The following is a 14,875-nucleotide window of genomic DNA, read 5'->3' on the forward strand; positions in this document are numbered from 1 at the left end:
GAGCTGAGTCTTACCCCTCCACTACATAATCAGTTTTCTGCATTGGGTGGAGCTGATGCTACCTTTTTTAGATTACAATGTTCTGAAGTCTAAGAGCTCACTGAGCAGGATGCATTGTTATCAGGGAAGGAAATGGTGCCCAGAGATAAATTAATTTAAAAGGAATTATCCTTACTATTGGCTGTGCTGGAAGATGGCAGTGGGGAGTGGGTGGGTAAGAGATTAGAGGGACTTGAACATTAAATGAAGTTCCCTCAACTTAATCCTTTTTAAATGTCTTTAATGATGATTACAAAGGGAAATACAAAATTGCCCTGGGCTTTCCTTTTAAGATTTAGTCCTTAGTATACAAAATCTCTGATGCAGTTCTTGACACTCCTATAACATGTCAATGAAGCGCTCCTACTGCCGTCATCCACTGTGTTCACTGACCTTTGTTTCCTATGCCAAACCTGTTAATGACACTGTGATCACAGATTCTCTATTTCCTGCACTCAGAAATAGATTCTGGTAGAGTTCTCCCCACCCCAGAGTTATCCCCCCTTTTTCTTTGACTCATCACACACCATGAGGTAAGTCATTTTCTCTGAATTCATGAATTAATAAGACAAAAAGAACATGTATTCAAGTAGTTTTTAAAATGCACATCACTGTGATTTTTTTTTAGAGAGAGAGTGGGGGAAGGGCAGAGAGAGAGAGAGAGAATCTCAGGCAGGCACCACACCCAACACAGAGCCTGCTGTGGGGCTCTATCTCATGACCCTGAGATCATGACCTGAGCTGAAATCAGGAGTTGGATGCTTAACCGACTGAGCCACCCAGGTGCCCCTGTACTCACCATGATTTTTAATGAAATTCACCTAGCCCTTAAAATCCAAGATATGGGTAGATTTAAATCAATGTATTCCTACTGAATACTACTATGAATATTTTAAAATATGTTTTTGTACTTTAGTGATTCCTATTTTCAAAAAAGAGGAGCATGTTTAGTTGTGGAGGAATAAGGTAGAGTGTGGGTGGGATGACATAGCAGTGGAGTTCTGGCCTCATGGGGCAACTTGAGTTTTTAAGATTTCTCAGTATGACTTTCTATTGTTTCAGCAAGTGAAAGATGGCCAGAAGCACATTAAGTGATGCTACCTCTCCAGTTATTGGGGTGTCAAAGACTGTGGAGACTCAGTGACTCAGGAGAGAAGGTAGGACCCTGAGGGATCCTGATTCAGATGCTTCCGAGGTAAGGCATATCTTTCCTTCCCTTGTCCCAAGCTTGCTGTCTTAATGAACCGTGACTAGTATTGGCCCAAAGTACTGATTTTCCCATCTCCTGTTTTTATCACCCATCCATTGGAAAATAGTTGCTACAGGCACCTGCCAATGACACAGCCCATGTGACTCATAATCATGGGGCTTTTTCCTTCTCATTCAGCATAACAAAAGAGAATTGTAGCTTCTCTCTGCCTTTTCAGAGGCTAAATTTTGACTCATGTCCAAGCAAACTTCAAATTAGAATTGCATGCAATCAATAGGAAATGACTTTTTTTTTTGCTATCAGTTTCAGAGTCTTAAGACTGATTCTCATAATTTTCTCTCTTTGTTCTTCCCCTATAGCAGTTACTAACAGCCAGAAGGACAAATTCAGGCAAACAAGTAAATAGCCAAAGAGTTTGCTTGTTGAGGTGGAAACTTTCCCAGCAGATATGTGTCCTCTTCATGCATAAATCTGGGTAGTGACAGTTGTACAATGGCACACAATCACATTGCACTCCGTTTTCTATTGATCTGATTCTCTACATCTGTGGGACAGAAGAAAAGAATAAAAGAAAGTGGTAGTCGTTTTATTTCCCATTTGCCATTGGTCCACATGGACACAGTACAACAACAACAAAATGGGTAACCAGATAAATATCGTTTCTGATCTGCTAATAGGGTAATATAATTAACTAAATTACGTAATGCCATAGGAAAGATAAAAATTTAGACTGAATTTCAGGAAATGCTTCCTGATTATAGGAAATATTTGATTAATGGAAAGGCTCTCAGGAGGATGGATAGAAGTTCTACCACTCAGAACATTTCAAATTAGATCAAAGCCACAGAAATGGAATCTGGGCTTTTGTGTCTATCTGCACATCTCTTAGATTTTCCTTATCCAGACCACCCAATACAGGAATGAGAATATTCTATTTTAGTTTTGGACAACTCTGTATAATAAGCAAGTTATTGACAGCAATGTTCTTCCAATATGAACCACACTTTCCAATTTCTGAACAAAAGTCATCGTTGCAACACAACTTGAAAGGAATGGTTTTACTCTATTTGGGAAAATACAAAACAGACGAATATCTCTGTAGCTTCAGGTTTTCCTTTACATATTTGACATCTGTCTGTTCTTTGTGGCTCTGAAGTTGACTTGAAAGGCAAGATTCCTTCTTGTCAGCTCCTGGAAGTGTTCAGATAATCATTCAAAAAATTTTGGAAAAGCTGTTATCCACTGACCACATCTGATGTGAGGCCCTTATGCTTTCTGTGTGGTTCTTCATACACAAAGGCCCATTGGGTCCTGGCACCCTCTTCATTGAGGTGGGTGGGGTGACCTGTTTGTTTCACTCTCCAGTTTGATCATATGCCAGTTATTGGACATATTCTTAGGCTTAAAGAGATAAGCAACACAAAGACGCAAGATAAAAAGTTAAGCCCCTTCCCCACCCTTCCCCAACAATCCAGATTAGTTGGTATCAGTTCAGAATTTATTGTTTTACTAATTTAGGCACATGTGTACATATGTAGCATGTTTTTTTTAAATTCCAGTGAAGTTAACGTACAGTGTTTTATTAGCTTCAGGCATACAATAGAGGGGATTTAACACTTCTATACGTTACTCAGAGCCCATCATGACAGGTGCAGTCCTTCATCCCCATCACCCCACTCACCTCCTCTCTGTTGACATCAGTGTGTTCTCTGTAGTTAAGAGTCTGCTTTTCAGTCTGTTTCTTTTTTTCTTTGTTTCACATAAACATGTGTTTAACTTAAATAGAACCATCCTATTTTTGTTGTTCTGTAATTTGTTGCTTTCAATTAGTAGTGTATCTTGGAGATTTTTTTTTTAGGGTAAAACACATGGATCTATGTCATTCTTTTAAAAAAAACTGTATAGTATTCATGGGAACAGCATTATTTATATAATCATTCTTAAATTAATAAATGTTATTTCTAATTTTTCACATCTGCAAAGAATGTTATAATAAATATTCACACATATATCTTGTATGTGAATATGAACATTTCATAACCTTACAGGCACTTACTAATATGGCAGATGTTGTTCTCACACTTGGTAAATTTTACTTCATGTAACCCTCACAGCTTTAAGAGGCCGATACTATCATTCTCATTTATAGGCGATGAAACTGAAGCAGGGAGTATTACTTGCTCTTGAGATTGGGACTATTTTTCCCACCAAGTGTTTTCATTGGTTATTAACTGATTTATTACAATATTATTGATTTTTATATATCAATCTTTTAATTAATCTTTACCTTGACTTCACTCATAGGATTTAATAGTTTTAAGTGATTGCATTGACTTTTTAAAAAAAATTATCCATCTATTTTGAGAGAGAGCATGTGTGTCCATGTGCAAGAGGGGGCAAGGGGCAGGGGAGAGGGAATGTCTCAAACAGATTTCCGGCTGAACACAGACTCAGATTCAGGACTTGATCTCATGACCCTGAGTTTAGGACTTGAGCCAAATTGAAGAGTCAGAAGCTCAAGCCACTGAGGCACCCAGGCATCCAGATTGCGTTGACTTTTAAAACAGTTTCATTAAAATAAATAAATAAATAAATATAAAACAGTTTCATTGAAGTATAGTTTTCAGACCATAAAATTCATCTGCTTTAAATATACAATTGGTCACTTTTAGTAAATTTTCCAAAGTGGACAACTGATAGCATAAACCAGTTTTAGATTTCTCATCACTCTAACTAGATCTCTCAAGCCTATTGGTAGTTAACTTTCTGCTTCCTTTAGCAATCAACAAAGCATTTCTGTTTCTACAGATTTGCCTTTTCTGGACATTTCATTTAAAAATTATCATACGATATGTGGTCTTTTGTGTCTGGCTTCTTTTATTTGCTGTCATGTCTTTCAGGTTCATTCATATCATAACATGTATAAGTATTTTGTTTCCCTTTATCATTGAATATTACTCCATTGCATGGATAAATTTTATTTATACACTCAACGGTTAATGGACTTTTGGGTTTTTCTGCATTTTGATTGTTAAAAATGATGTTACTATAAAAATTAGCATGGAAGTCTGCATGAAAACATGTTTTCATTACTTTTGGGTAGGTAACTAGGAGTGAAAGTACTAGGTCATATGGTATATTTATATTCAACTTCTTAAGATACAACTAGACTATTTTTCAAAGGGCTACACAGTTTTACTTTTCCACTAACAATGTATTTCCATTAACAATGACTATATTGTATAGTCACTGATAACACTGTATTGTATAATTGAAATTTGCTAAAATATAAAGTATTCTCACCAGGAGAAGGAGGAGGGGGAGTGATTTTTCTGTGGTCCTAGCCTATAAATGGCAAAGTTAAGAATCATACTGAGATCTTTCTGACCCCAGAACCCAATCTCTTAACTATGGTAACATCAGCAACTTCAAGATAATTATCAATGGTTCTCTTGGTGACAAAAATCAATGATTCTAATGATCTATTTAAAAAAAACTTGAATTCTATATGGATACAGTTGTTACCTTTTGTTGTTGTTGTTAGTAGAGGGAATATAAGACATCAAAAGGAGAGAGAGATTGAGGACAGACACTGATGGAAGGAGCGCATACAATGGTAGCAGGTCAGATGCCTGCTCTCCCAGGTCTTGCTGATCCTGCTGCCTGAATCATCATATGCCCGCTTCCCTCTTGGGTAAATCATGGTCTCCCCTCAACACTTGACCCATGAATGTCACCCAAGACAATGGCAGAATAACTGATTACCCACCCATTGTTGATACATTGCACTTTCCAGGGGGTGTTAGACATTCTAAAAACCAGTGACACAGTCCTTTGTTCTCTACTTTGAACATCCCTTCTGACACAGCCCACCTGCTGGGCACTGCCCAATGCTCTCCCACCCAACCCAGTAACATGTCCTGGCTACAGGGATACCAAAGAACACTCCCAACTGCTCTCTGGATGCTGTGATCATAGCGTATGAATCTATGAATATTTCAGGGGTCTAGGCACATGATTGATCTCTTAGGTGACCATAACATCCATGTCCCTTTAGTCTAATGGTGATGTGCAAGGCTAACAGAATGGACAAGGGAGATTGTGAGTCTGTCCCTGCCAAAGGACCTTCCTCTGTAGCTCAGGTCACCTGGTTGTTTGTACCCTCAAAGAGAAAACAGACCACTTCTCCTTTCACTCAATAGACCTACTGTATTCCAACATTCTCAACACATTCCCATTTTCTCTCCCTTTATTTTTTTTATTTTTCTGTTCAAATTCTCTGTTTTCTTTTTTTTTCTCTCCCTTTAGAAGTGACAGAGCAGTTGGTAGACCAATTTAGAAATGGATGGATATGAACCCAAATTAAATTCCTCATCTTATCTACATCTATGTCCAGCATGTATACCGTTTGGATCCAATACCGAGAGAGAATTATCTTTCTCAATCCCAGCACTATCTGACATATTTAACATACTTAATTTTTCCCAATGCACCAGATAATTCAGACATTCTTAAATCTTATTGAACAAGAGCACAAAGTTTAAAACTTACTCCCAGTGTAAGGCTCTCCCAAGTCAATAACATGCTGTGTTGACACAGCATGATAGAAAAGCTAATGTGGGTCATAGTAAGTCTTTTTCTAAAAAGCTAAAGCACTCGGTCCATCAGGGTGTTGATTTATTAACATCCCTGAGTTAAATGCCAGCTTCACAAAGGGTTTCCACAAGACTTATTTCACTTTAAACACATTGAGAAGAATCTGTATGTGCAAATACGTAGAGTGGCAGGCTAGAATGGATTTTTGTAATAGTAACATGGATTATTCGCTTAAACTCTGACTCTTAGCTGAACAAACAATTTTCAGCATGCTTATGAAAAAAATATATGCTGCTTTTCTCTGAATCCCTTGGAATTTTAGCAAAAATGACCAGGATTCCTTCAAGGAAAATACATGTCTGGAACATAGCAGCTGAAAGGAAGCAGGATGGCTTTTAGAACAGAAAGTTGGAAGTTTTTATTTTTTAAAAAAACAATGTTAAATAAACCAAAAGAATAGCCAGGAAGAAACCAGAGAAGGCAGTTGGATACTCGTTGAATTTTTTTCCAGTTTCCAAGTCCCACTGGTGAAGCAACATGTAGCTGTTGGAAGCCCTACTGTTCCTGGTATTATTTCAACAATATTCGCATTGGCTCTTACCTGACATTCTTCAGCGAAACTGAAAGGAATGTCTTCTTTTCAGCCACTTATATTTTATTAATATTTTGGATACTACATATGTTTGGGATAAAAACTCTCATTTTGACCTCCAAAACTAATTTGTTTTCCCTTGCTAAAAAGTAGATGAGAAAAAGATGCTTTCATTAGAAAAGAAATCTTAGAAGATTTGAGTGTAATACTTTATGCTATAGTTCATTCCACTGAATTTGATGTTGATGAGAATAGATATATTGATGTAAACATTGATGTTTTTGAAGAAAAAACCTTTTCAAAGTGTACTTATATAATTAACATTAATTTTAGGGCACCTGGGTGGCTCAGTGGGTTGAGCGTCTGCCTTCAGCTCAGGTCATGATCCCAAGGTCCTGGGATCAAGTCCTACATCAGGCTCCCTGCTCGGTTGGGAGTCTGCTTCTCCCTCTGCCTCCACCCGCTTGGGCTTGTGCTCTCTCTCTCCCTCTCTGATAAATAAAATAAAAATCTTTTAAAAATAACAATTAATATTAGTTTTAAAAATTCATTTGAATGCCATTAACTTTTATGTAAAACGTTAAATTAACTTATGGCACAAAATAGAATAAGAGGTATTAAGATATTTAAGTTATTTAATATTTAGTTTACAGGAACTCATACTGAAGCAGGGTTGACTGTCATTCTATTCGTTGTAGGCAAAATGTTGTGAATAATTGTTTGGATTTTAAAAGAAGCTCTATGAGCATCTTTTGGATACCCCAAGTACTTCTCTTGCCAACAATCCCCTTTATTGACACAGCAATAGAGCCAAATGCACAATTTGGGAGAGAATAATATGTAAGAGGGTTAGAAGAATTACAAGCTGAAAATCCTTCCAGAGGAAAAGTCAAATGTGGTGGAATCTCAGAGATGACAATGTGAGTCTTACTTACGCCTACCCTGGTATCAGCTTCCCTTCTAACGGTCATGCTTTTGCTCTCCAAAGCCTTGAAAACGATGGGAAATGTCATACCTTTATCACCACTACTACTGCTAGCACCAAACCACCACCTTGAATAAGATGCATCATTTTCTCATTAAGAAATACGTCTGGGGTGCTTGCGTGGCTCAGTTGGTTGGGTGTCCAAGACAGATTTCCTCAGGTCATGATCTCAGAGTCGTGGGATGGAGCCCTATATTGGGCTCCACAGTCAGTGTGGAGTCTGCTCGAGGATTCTTTCTCCCTCTCCCTCTGCCCCTCCTCCTGCTTTCACACACTCTCTCCCTCAAATAAATAAATAAATCTTAAAAAAGAAAGAAATAAGTATATGTATATATGTGCATATAAATACACATGTAAACATAGACACATAAACATATTTACATTTTAAAATTTAGGATTTCTCCTCTGAGTGTATTAGAAGCAGCCACTAGTTTCATAATTATACAACCTCCTATTTTTGATGCAAGACACATGCCAAATTGTGGAAAAGATACCAAGTTAACCCCCTTCCACCTAGTGGAAAGCAGCTTCTTTCCTCTTAAAGAAGATGCTACTTAACTCTGCACATTCTGCAAATAAATATTCTATAATGTGTGTATGTAATCCTTAAGATGCAGTAAATTTAAGAAATGACCACTCTCTGAAACATTACAGAAAGCAGTATTGAAATGTGGGTCCAGTTGTCTGCAGAGCATCCTGCTCTAAGGGAACATATCTGCATATAATTGATGGGACTTAGGGGTTTATCAAATCTCCATCGGGAGTCCGAGGGAGTGTTCTTGGGAAACACAGCTGGAATGTAATGTTGTGATCCATCTTATGGCACCGAACACCAGTTCTCAATTGATGATATGTCTTCAGCAATGTCAAGAAGAGTGGAGAAAGACAAATGTTGAATGATGTCACTCATAAGCAGATTTAAAGAGCCAAACTCATGGAAACATAAAATGGAACAGTGATTACCAGGGACCAGAGTGTGTGGGGAGAACAGAGATGTTGGTCAAAGAGTATAAACTTCCTGTTACATGATGAATATGTTCTGGGGATCTAATGTACAGCATGGTGATTATAGTGATTATGGTGATCATAATACTGTAGGATATCCTGAAAGGTTGCTAAACAAGTAGAACTTAAATGTTCTCACCATAAGAAAGACGTGGTAACTATGTGACACGGTGTAGGTGTTAGCTAAGGCTATGGTAGTAATCATTTTGCAATACACAAATGTATCAAATCAATATGTTGTACACCTTAAACCTAATACAATGCTAGATGTGAATTACATTTCAATAAAGCTGAAAGGAAAAAGAGCTTCTGAACATGTGGCCTCCCAAATTCCTTATGAATTCATGTTCAAGTGGGCCCCCTCCCCACACACAGAAACCCTGTTCAAGTGGTATGTTATGTGCAAACAGAGAGGTCCTCTGATTCAAGTTGGGGTGCATGTTGATGAAGTGGTGGCTGGGAACAGAAGGGCTGCGACCCACCTACCTTTTTTAAGAGCTATCTTCATAGACCTTGGTAGTGCTCAGGCATCTTGAAATCCTCTTCCTGAGCATATCACAGAGGCAGAGGTCATTGCTTGTATTTTACAAGGAGGTGGTACATCACAGTACATCACAATATGACGATTTGTCTTTAGGATGATCTAACCACTTGCTTGCCTCAATTTTGGGCTCAGCAAGCATTGTCAGCTTGATTCCCTTATCACCATGTGTGCTTGGGAGAGAACACACAGATCCCCTGGTAAAAACAAGTTGGTCAATACTTCTCATGATAAGTTAACCAATAGGCATATTTACCAGGTAGGTTCTTTGGATCCTGAGATGTAGATGTTTTATGCTTGGTTCAACCTTTTATGAATTTTGTTAAAAAGTTTTTGAACTTGCAGAGCTGAAGTCCAATCTCTACATGAGGGGTCATTCCTATGGGAGCAGGTAGTTATGTGAACAACAGGGGCATGTTGGGGAACACTGCAAAATGAGGCTGCTTGGCTTGAGCCAGTAACAACCACATAGCAATGTGAGACCACCTGTGGTCAGATCTTACTTTTCAAAAGGAGGTAAGTACCCAGATTTTTGTGGCAATACTACTGATGTTTAAAAATTAGCACAAATGTTCTAAAACAACCAGATGGGATAAACAAAACATGCTCAGAAGCCAGATCCGACCTACGGACAACCAAGAGTGACTTCGGTCCCAGGCCTTGTTCTAAAGCAAGGCAGTCCTGATTGGAGTTCTGGACGTTTTCTTTGCTTACCACCACTGTGTGGCTCATCTGAAAATGACCAATGAGTCTCATGAATTTAGGTGACATTGTACAGTTCAGCTAGTTTCACATCTGTCATCTTAGATAAGTTAACAGAAGGTATCGAAATGAATAATTATGGTAACAATTACAAATAATATTCCTCTGCACACACATAGAGTGTCATAATTACATATTCATATGTACCCAGCTGTGGAGCCTATCCATCCAAGGAATAGAAGTCATTCTTCCTGATTTGCCATTTCTAGTTAAAAATCTTAAGATACAAAGGTCTGCATGACTTCCATGGACCAAGAGTCTCCCCAGGACATACCATTTGAGTTAATATCTCTAGACTTCCTCTAATGTCGTCTCTCTCTATCACAGCATGTAGAAAGGCCGATGAATTATGTTCCTGCAATAAATTGAGTGGCTGTTTCAAAAGAAAAGTCTGTAGCAATGCACCTGCAATGCTCTCCATAGTTTATTGTTTCTTGTACCTGCAGAGTTCTGCATCAATCTTATCGATTAACCTCTCCATGGGTTTGTGTCCTTGCTGATCTATTTGATCTGGGATGATGGTAATACCCTTATCCAGTGCCTGGATCAGTCGTCATCTCATCTGTGTTTTCTGCCTCACTGGATGCCCAAACATTGTTTCTTTTTCTACTTTATGTGCAATAAAAGTATAAAAGAAAATCACTAAAATTGGCTTCTTATCGAAATCACAAAATGAAACAGTGTGTTTGGGGCCAGGGTTTTCCACTGAACTTGTCATTCAATGATGCAGCCTCCAGGTGTTGCCTTGTGCTGTCTTGTCTGTAATGGAAGGTGGATGTGATGGTCAGATCTTACTTTTCAGATGGGAGGACTGTTTATAAGGCTGTGCTGGCAATTTGGGAAAAAGAAGTCACACTGAAGTGTCTTCACTTGGCTCTCCTGGTCCATACAGAGTGTGGTGTGTAGGTAAATGACAGATGGATCTGTTTATAGCCTCTCAGTCCCAATTTCTTTCTATTTGTCACAGTGGAGAAGCAAATGAATCCTAAATTGTTTTTTATTCTGAGATAGATAGATAGAAAGAGAGAGAGAGAGAGAGAGAGCAGTGGGGAGGGGCAGAGGGAGAGAGAGAGAAGCTCAAGCAGACTCGCCTCAGCACACAGAGCCCAATGCTTGATCGCATGATCCTGAGATCAGACCTGAGCCAAAATCAAAAGTTGGAGCTTAACTGACTATGCTGCTGAGGTGCCTCTGAATCCTACTTTTTTCTTTCTTTTTTTTTTTTTTTACTGTATTTCTTTCTCTTTTTCTTTTCCCTCCCATCCATATCCCATTTTGTTCTTTGAGCAGCCAAGTATGTTCAGGCTCTTTTGACACTTGCTGCCATAAGCTGAAGGATGTAGAAAAGAACCACCCTGGGGAATTGGTAATCCCATGGGCTACTCACCCCAGGATTTGTATTTTAAGAGCATAGAATGGGGAATTACATAATTTAGTGGAGCTAGTTCCTAAGGGCTATATCTTTGACACTATACTTCTTAGATGAGAAAATGAGACAGAGAGAGAATGTTGTTGGGGGAGACTTTATTATCATGTTGGAAATCGCATCATGCCGTACAGCAAATCTCTAGAAGTTCTTTAGGTTGCATAACTAAAACTGTGTTCGATGACCATCTATCAAACAGCATAGTGCCTTCAGATAACACTATTGTGTTTTCTAAAAAGGTAGAGCTTATGCTTCTTACCACACACTAAAAAATATAATAAGGAAGGTGGAGAGAAACTTGGGGAGGTGATGGATATGTCTATGGCCTTGATGGTGGTGATGATTTCACAGGTTGATACCCATCCCCAAACTCATCAGGTTGTATGCATTGAACATCTACAGCTTTGCACATGTCAATTATACCTCAATAAAGTGCTTTAAACACACACACACACACACACACACACACACACACACACACCACGAAGGTAACTGCTTTCTGCATCATGCACAACAAAGGAATAAATAATAACATTCTTGGTCAAATTTTATCAAGCCAGTAAAGTAGTGTTTTGTTTTTGCTAAATGTTGTGCCAAAAAATAGGTATAATGGTATTAAAAACTCTGGTTGACCATTCTTATCCAGTAACTGACATTAATCTAGGATTGTTTAACCCACGGAGACCTCTGTCCTGAGCTGCCTTGTTCACTGCTGCACTCCAAGACCCCATATGGCACACTCAAGATAGATTTAGTGAATGAATGAATTGAATAATGCAGATAGCCCATGGAAGGGTCTCACAGAAGCCCACAAGAGTGACCAGTCAGATGAGAAGTGAAAGCTCACGCAGGGAAACGTCCTTACACTTAAGTTGTATTTCTACAAATTGAGGAGATGAATCTGTATAAAGTGAAAAATCCGTGCCTCAGTGGAAATCAGAGCAGAGCCAACCTCCCTGTTAGCTCAGTCCCGCAGTAGCGGGGTGATTGGGCAGGAGACCCAATGTCTCCCAGTCTGTATTTATCTCTACAGTCCAAGTGTGCTTACCTCAAGGGAGGCTGTATTAACAGCAAAAGTGAGTTCTTTTTTGCTCATGGGCCAGCCCATGAGCAAACTCTGCACTCATTTCTTCTACCATTCCCACTACCTGTTTTTTCTTGCAACACTTCCATGTCTCCCTCTCCATGCATGGATCATGAGACATTCACATCATGACTGAGAAAATTACACCACGTGTTCAATTGCCTGCCCCACTGCTCATCTGTCATGTGACTTTTGACACGTTATTTAAATTCCTTAGGATCTTTTCTCCATTTTAAAAATTTTATTTATTTAAAAAAATTTTTAAAGTAGACTCCATGCCAAGTGTGGAGCCCAATCACGGGACTTGAACTCATGACCCTGATATTAAGACTCGCGCTGGAATCAAGAGGAAATGAGAAAAGGGGACACCTGGGTGGCTCAGTGGTTGAGTGCCTGCCTTTGGCCCAGGGCGTGATCCTGGAGTCCTGGGATCGAGTCACACATCAGGCTCCCTGCATGGAGAGTGCCTCTCCCTCTGCCTCTGTCTCTGCCTCTCTCTCTTTCTCTGTCTCTTATGAATAAACAAATAAAATCTTAAAAAAAAAAAAAAGAAAAAACGGACACTTAACTGACTGAGCCCCCCCAGGTGCCCCCTTTCCTCATTTTGAAAATGGGAGAAATGATACAACCTGTAATGAAATGCATTCACGAGAGCCCATTGTCAATCTCCTTCTTCCTTCTTTCTCTTGGGGAATTATGGTTGCTGTATTTGTCATGGTCCACCCAGGAAACTAGGAACTGCTCTAAATATGTACACAGAAGGAATTTCATTCAGGAGATTGGTAGGTCGATGATGGAGGAGGTCGGGAAGCCAGCTGGAGGAAATGGGGTATTGGGGGAAAGCAGTGATTGGCAAGGGCAGCACCGCGGAGGCGATGGCACAGGAGGCTCAGGACAGGAGAGGCGCGCCCGGGGCCTGTCTGGTGGGCGCTGGCCCAGACACTGGGGGGAGAAGCACCCCAGCTGTACTCTCCCTCCCATCTCCTTGCTGTCTGCTATGCCCTGACCAAGGTCAGTGGGGTGAGTGGGGAAATGCAGCCCAGGGTGGCAGCCTGTGGTGATGGGATCGGAGCTGAGCCAGAATGGACAGAGGATGGCAGGGCTGCAAGCTCACGGCCCTCAAATCCACCACACCCTGCTGACCATCACAGAAGCCACATTCCGAAACCAAAACCTCAATTCAGTAGATAGAGACACAGAGAATAGATTTAATGTGGGGTAAAAAGGTTTTTATAAGTGGCAGCAAAAGACTCCTGGGATTCTGCAGGAGTCTTTCAGTTAAAACTTGGATTTTCTCAACTATTTACACTTAGCGTAACTTTAAAGAACTACACAGGGACACCGGTGTGGCTCACTGGTTGAGCGTCTGCCTGCGACTAAGGTCATGATTCCAGAGTCCCGGGATCGAGTACTGTATCGGGCTCCCTGCAGGAAGCCTGCTTCTCCCTCTGCCTGTGTCTCTGCCTTTCTGTGTGTCTCTCGTGAATGAGAATGAATAAATAGAATCTTTTTCTTTAAAAAAGGACTATGAAAACATTTTTTCTGGACTCTTAGAATGACATCAACAGAATAGTTCCTCAATTTTTATAAGGATGGTCAACAAGAAAAAAACAGCAAATAAAAATAGTGGTCCACATTATTTCTCTGATAGTTTGCAGAACAGTATTTTCAAGGAGTTTCATTTATTTCATTGAAGGTATAGGTAGGTCTAGATTTGTTCAAAGACCATTCTTTCCAAAAAGCTAGTTCCTTGCTGTCTTATAAATTCTTCTGTCTTATAATTCTTCTGTCTTATAAATTCTTCTGTCTTATAATCTACTGTTCTTTTACAATTAATCCACGTCTTTATTAATTTAGTATTTGTCTTGAGCTTTATGCAATGCACGAGTATGAATAAAGTCATCTTTTCCTTCTAGAGCTCAGGCTTTATTTGGGAAGGAATGCAGGATAAAAGACTATAAATTATGACATAAGATATAGCAAGTGAGGGCAGCCCTGGTGGCTCAGCGGTTTAGCGCTGCCTTCAGCCCAGGTCGTGATCCTGGAGCCCCGGGATCGAGTCCCACGTCAGGCTCCCTGCATGGAGCATGCTTCTCCCTCTGCCTGTGTCTCTGCCTTTCTCTATCTCTCTCTGTGTCTGTCATGAATAAATAAATAAAATCTTTTTTTGAAAAAAAAATATAGCAGGAGAGAAATTACATGTTAGGAGGGCTATAATCTGGAATCTGGAACTTGAGTTGCTTTGTTTTGTTTTGTTTTGTTTTAACCTTTGAGCTAACAAACAGCTTGAGGACCCGGATGTCTTTGGCAGGGGGATTACACTGCACACCACAGGTACCATTCAAGAGTTTGATTTGATGTGCTCATCAGTGGATTAAGGTCAAATTTAACAAATTCTTTCACTGCCTTCTTAAAATTCCAAATTAATGACTTTTTTCCAGCAATTCCCCACCCCACCCCCCAGTGCTTGCCAGTACTTCTCCACGCTTGTGCCAGGGTATGTGAGCCAGCACCTACCCTGACAAGTGCTAGGTGTTCCCTGAGGATGGAGGAAGGCTGACAGAGCTGCAAAGTTAACAGCTGTTCAAACACTGAAGTCTATGAGCACCTCATTTTCAAACCTCTTGCCCCCCTG

Source organism: Canis aureus, chromosome 31 (assembly GCF_053574225.1).
Source record: "Canis aureus isolate CA01 chromosome 31, VMU_Caureus_v.1.0, whole genome shotgun sequence".
Taxonomy (NCBI): Eukaryota; Metazoa; Chordata; class Mammalia; order Carnivora; family Canidae; genus Canis; species Canis aureus.